We start from the raw sequence: 4,853 nt of genomic DNA, 5'->3' as shown, positions 1-4,853 counted from the left end.
TGTGTGAGTGTGTGTAGTAGGAATGTGGTGTGTGATTGTGTGTGTAGTAGGAATGGGGTGTGTGATTGTGTTTGTAGTAGGAATGGGGTGTGTGAGTGGGTGTGTGTAGTAGGAATGGGGTGTGTGAGTGTGTGTGTGTAGTAGGATTGGGGTGTGTTATTGTGTGTGTGTAGTAGGAATGGGGTGTGTGATTGTGTGTGTGTAGTAAGAATGGGGTGTGTGAGTGTGTGTGTGTAGTAGGATTGGGGTGTGTTATTGTGTGTGTGTGTAGTAGGAATGGGGTGTGTGATTGTGTGTGTGTAGTAGGAATGTGGTGTGTGATTGTGTGTGTGTAGTAGGAATGGGGTGTGTGATTGTGTGTGTGTAGTAGGAATGGGGTGTGTGATTGTGTGTGTGTAGTAGGAATGTGGTGTGTGATTGTGTGTGTAGTAGGAATGGGGTGTGTGATTGTGTTTGTAGTAGGAATGGGGTGTGTGAGTGGGTGTGTAGTAGGAATGGGGTGTGTGAGTGGGTGTGTAGTAGGAATGGGGTGTGTGAGTGGGTGTGTAGTAGGAATGGGGTGTGTGAGTGTGTGTAGTAGGAATGGGGTGTGTGAGTGGGTGTGTGTAGTAGGAATGTGGTGTGTTATTGTGTGTGTGTAGTAGGAATGGGGTGTGTGATTGTGTGTGTGTAGTAGGAATGGGGTGTGTGAGTGTGTGTAGTAGGAATGGGGTGTGTGAGTGTGTGTGTGTAGTAGGATTGGGGTGTGTTATTGTGTGTGTGTAGTAGGAATGGGGTGTGTGATTGTGTGTGTGTAGTAAGAATGGGGTGTGTGAGTGTGTGTGTGTAGTAGGATTGGGGTGTGTTATTGTGTGTGTGTGTAGTAGGAATGGGGTGTGTGATTGTGTGTGTGTAGTAGGAATGTGGTGTGTGATTGTGTGTGTGTAGTAGGAATGGGGTGTGTGATTGTGTGTGTGTAGTAGGAATGGGGTGTGTGATTGTGTGTGTGTAGTAGGAATGTGGTGTGTGATTGTGTGTGTAGTAGGAATGGGGTGTGTGATTGTGTTTGTAGTAGGAATGGGGTGTGTGAGTGGGTGTGTAGTAGGAATGGGGTGTGTGAGTGGGTGTGTAGTAGGAATGGGGTGTGTGAGTGGGTGTGTAGTAGGAATGGGGTGTGTGAGTGTGTGTAGTAGGAATGGGGTGTGTGAGTGGGTGTGTGTAGTAGGAATGGGGTGTGTGAGTGTGTGTGTGTAGTAGGATTGGGGTGTGTTATTGTGTGTGTGTAGTAGGAATGGGGTGTGTGATTGTGTGTGTGTAGTAAGAATGGGGTGTGTGAGTGTGTGTGTGTAGTAGGATTGGGGTGTGTTATTGTGTGTGTGTGTAGTAGGAATGGGGTGTGTGATTGTGTGTGTGTAGTAGGAATGTGGTGTGTGATTGTGTGTGTGTAGTAGGAATGGGGTGTGTGATTGTGTGTGTGTAGTAGGAATGTGGTGTGTGATTGTGTGTGTAGTAGGAATGGGGTGTGTGATTGTGTTTGTAGTAGGAATGGGGTGTGTGAGTGGGTGTGTAGTAGGAATGGGGTGTGTGAGTGGGTGTGTAGTAGGAATGGGGTGTGTGAGTGGGTGTGTAGTAGGAATGGGGTGTGTGAGTGTGTGTAGTAGGAATGGGGTGTGTGAGTGGGTGTGTAGTAGGAATGGGGTGTGTGAGTGTGTGTAGTAGGAATGGGGTGTGTGAGTGGGTGTGTGTAGTAGGAATGTGGTGTGTTATTGTGTGTGTGTAGTAGGAATGGGGTGTGTGATTGTGTGTGTGTAGTAGGAATGGGGTGTGTGAGTGTGTGTAGTAGGAATGGGGTGTGTGAGTGTGTGTGTGTAGTAGGATTGGGGTGTGTTATTGTGTGTGTGTAGTAGGAATGGGGTGTGTGATTGTGTGTGTGTAGTAAGAATGGGGTGTGTGAGTGTGTGTGTGTAGTAGGATTGGGGTGTGTTATTGTGTGTGTGTGTAGTAGGAATGGGGTGTGTGATTGTGTGTGTGTAGTAGGAATGTGGTGTGTGATTGTGTGTGTGTAGTAGGAATGGGGTGTGTGATTGTGTGTGTGTAGTAGGAATGGGGTGTGTGAGTGTGTGTAGTAGGAATGGGGTGTGTGAGACAGATGCTCTCGTTGTGTGTAATTTTAACGTGATGGCCAATCTAATTTAGACACACACACACACACACACATAAGGAAGCTGAACTGAGTGCTGGCAAAGCTGATCGATCACCTTTTGACTCATTGACTTATCTCAAAAATCACAGCTGGTGTTTCAGTTTGGGAGGAAAGCAGAAGCACTGTGTGTGTGTGTGTGTGTGTGTGTGTGTGTGTGTGTGTGTGTGTGTGTGTGAAAAAAAGAGAAAGAGAGGGCTCAGGGGAGACATGAAGAGAGTGATAGAGGAAGAGAGTGATAGGTGTGTGAGTGTGTGTGTGTAGTAGGAATGGGGTGTGTGAGTGTGTGTGTGTAGTAGGAATGGGGTGTGTGAGTGTGTGTGTGTAGTAGGAATGGGGTGTGTGAGTGTGTGTGTGTAGTAGGAATGGGGTGTGTGAGTGTGTGTGTGTAGTAGGAATGGGGTGTGTGAGTGTGTGTGTGTAGTAGGAATGGGGTGTGTGAGTGTGTGTGTGTAGTAGGAATGGGGTGTGTTATTGTGTGTGTGTAGTAGGAATGGGGTGTGTGATTGTGTGTGTGTAGTAGGAATAGGGTGTGTGAGTGTGTGTGTGTAGTAGGAATGGGGTGTGTGAGTGTGTGTGTGTGTGTAGTAGGAATGGGGTGTGTGAGTGTGTGTGTGTAGTAGGAATGGGGTGTGTTATTGTGTGTGTGTAGTAGGAATGGGGTGTGTGATTGTGTGTGTGTAGTAGGAATGGGGTGTGTGAGTGTGTGTGTGTGTAGTAGGAATGGGGTGTGTGAGTGTGTGTGTGTAGTAGGAATGGGGTGTGTGAGTGTGTGTGTGTAGTAGGAATGGGGTGTGTTATTGTGTGTGTGTGTAGTAGGAATGGGGTGTGTGATTGTGTGTGTGTAGTAGGAATGGGGTGTGCGAGTGTGTGTGTGTAGTAGGAATGGGGTGTGTGTGTGTAGTAGGAATGGGGTGTGTGATTGTGTGTGTGTAGTAGGAATGGGGTGTGTGATTGTGTGTGTGTAGTAGGAATGGGGTGTGTGAGTGTGTGTGTGTAGTAGGAATGGGGTGTGTGAGTGTGTGTGTGTAGTAGGAATGGGGTGTGTGAGTGTGTGTGTGTAGTAGGAATGGGGTGTGTTATTGTGTGTGTAGTAGGAATGGGGTGTGTGATTGTGTTTGTAGTAGGAATGGGGTGTGTGAGTGGGTGTGTAGTAGGAATGGGGTGTGTGAGTGGGTGTGTAGTAGGAATGGGGTGTGTGAGTGGGTGTGTAGTAGGAATGGGGTGTGTGAGTGGGTGTGTAGTAGGAATGGGGTGTGTGAGTGGGTGTGTAGTAGGAATGGGGTGTGTGAGTGTGTGTAGTAGGAATGGGGTGTGTGAGACAGATGCTCTCGTTGTGTGTAATTTTGACGTGATGGCCAATCTAATTTAGACACACACACACACACACACATAAGGAAGCTGAACTGAGTGCTGGCAAAGCCGATCGATCACCTTTTGACTCATTGACTTATCTCAAAAATCACAGCTGGTGTTTCAGTTTGGGATGAAAGCAGAAGCACTGTGTGCGTGTGTGTGTGTGTGTGTGTGTGTGTGTGTGTGTGTGTGTGTGTGAAAAAAAGAGAAAGAGAGGGCTCAGGGGAGAGATGAAGAGAGTGATAGAGGAAGAGAGTGATAGATCGCTAAATCTCCACCAACCTCCAACCTCCCATCCCTAAACCTCCTCCAACCTCGCATCCCTAAACCTCCACCAACCAACCTCCCATCCCTAAATCTCCTCCAATCTCCCATCCTTAAACCTCCACCAACCTCCCATCACTAAACCTCCACCAACCTCCCATCCCTAAACCTCCAACAACCTCCCATCACTAAACCTCCACCAACCTCCCATCCCTAAACCTCCACCCTCCTCCAACCTCTCATCCCTAAACCTCTACCAACCTCCCATCCCTAAACCTCCACCCTCCTCCAACCTCTCATCCCTAAACCTCCACCAACCTCCCATCCCTAAACCTCCACCAACCTCCCATCCCTAAACCTCCACCAACCTCCCATCCCTAAACCTCCACCCTCCTCCAACCTCACATCCCTAAACCTCCACCAACCTCCCATCCCTAAACCTCCACCAACCTCCCATCCCTAAACCTCCACCAACCTCCCATCCCTAAACCTCAACCCTCCACCAACCTCCCATCCCTAAACCTCCTCCAACCCCCATCCCTAAACCTCCAGCAACCTCCCATCCCTAAATCTCCTCCAACCTCCCATCCCTAAATCTCCTCCATCTCTCATCCCTAAATCTCCACCCCCCTCCAACCTCCCATCTTTAAACCCCCACCCTCCAATCCCTAAATCTCCTCCAACCTCCCATCCCTAAACCTCCACCAACCTCCCATCACTAAACCTCCACCAACCTCCCATCCCTAAACCTCCACCAAACTCCCATCACTAAACCTCCTCCAACCTCCCATCCCTAAACCTCCACCAATCTCCCATCCCTAAACCTCCACCCTCCTCCAACCTCTCATCCCTAAACCTCTACCAACCTCCCATCCCTAAACCTCCACCCTCCTCCAACCTTTCATCCCTAAATCTCCACCAACCTCCCATCCCTAAACCTCCTCCAACCCCCATCCCTAAATCTCCAGCCCTCCCATCCCTAAACCTCCACCAACCTCCCATCCCTAAATCTCCACCAACCTCCCATCCCTAAACCTCCACCCTCCTCCAACCT

The sequence above is a fragment of the Oncorhynchus masou genome, chromosome 9 (genome assembly GCF_036934945.1).
Source record: "Oncorhynchus masou masou isolate Uvic2021 chromosome 9, UVic_Omas_1.1, whole genome shotgun sequence".
NCBI lineage: Eukaryota > Metazoa > Chordata > Actinopteri > Salmoniformes > Salmonidae > Oncorhynchus > Oncorhynchus masou.
Note: the sequence above shows the minus strand (reverse complement) of the source record.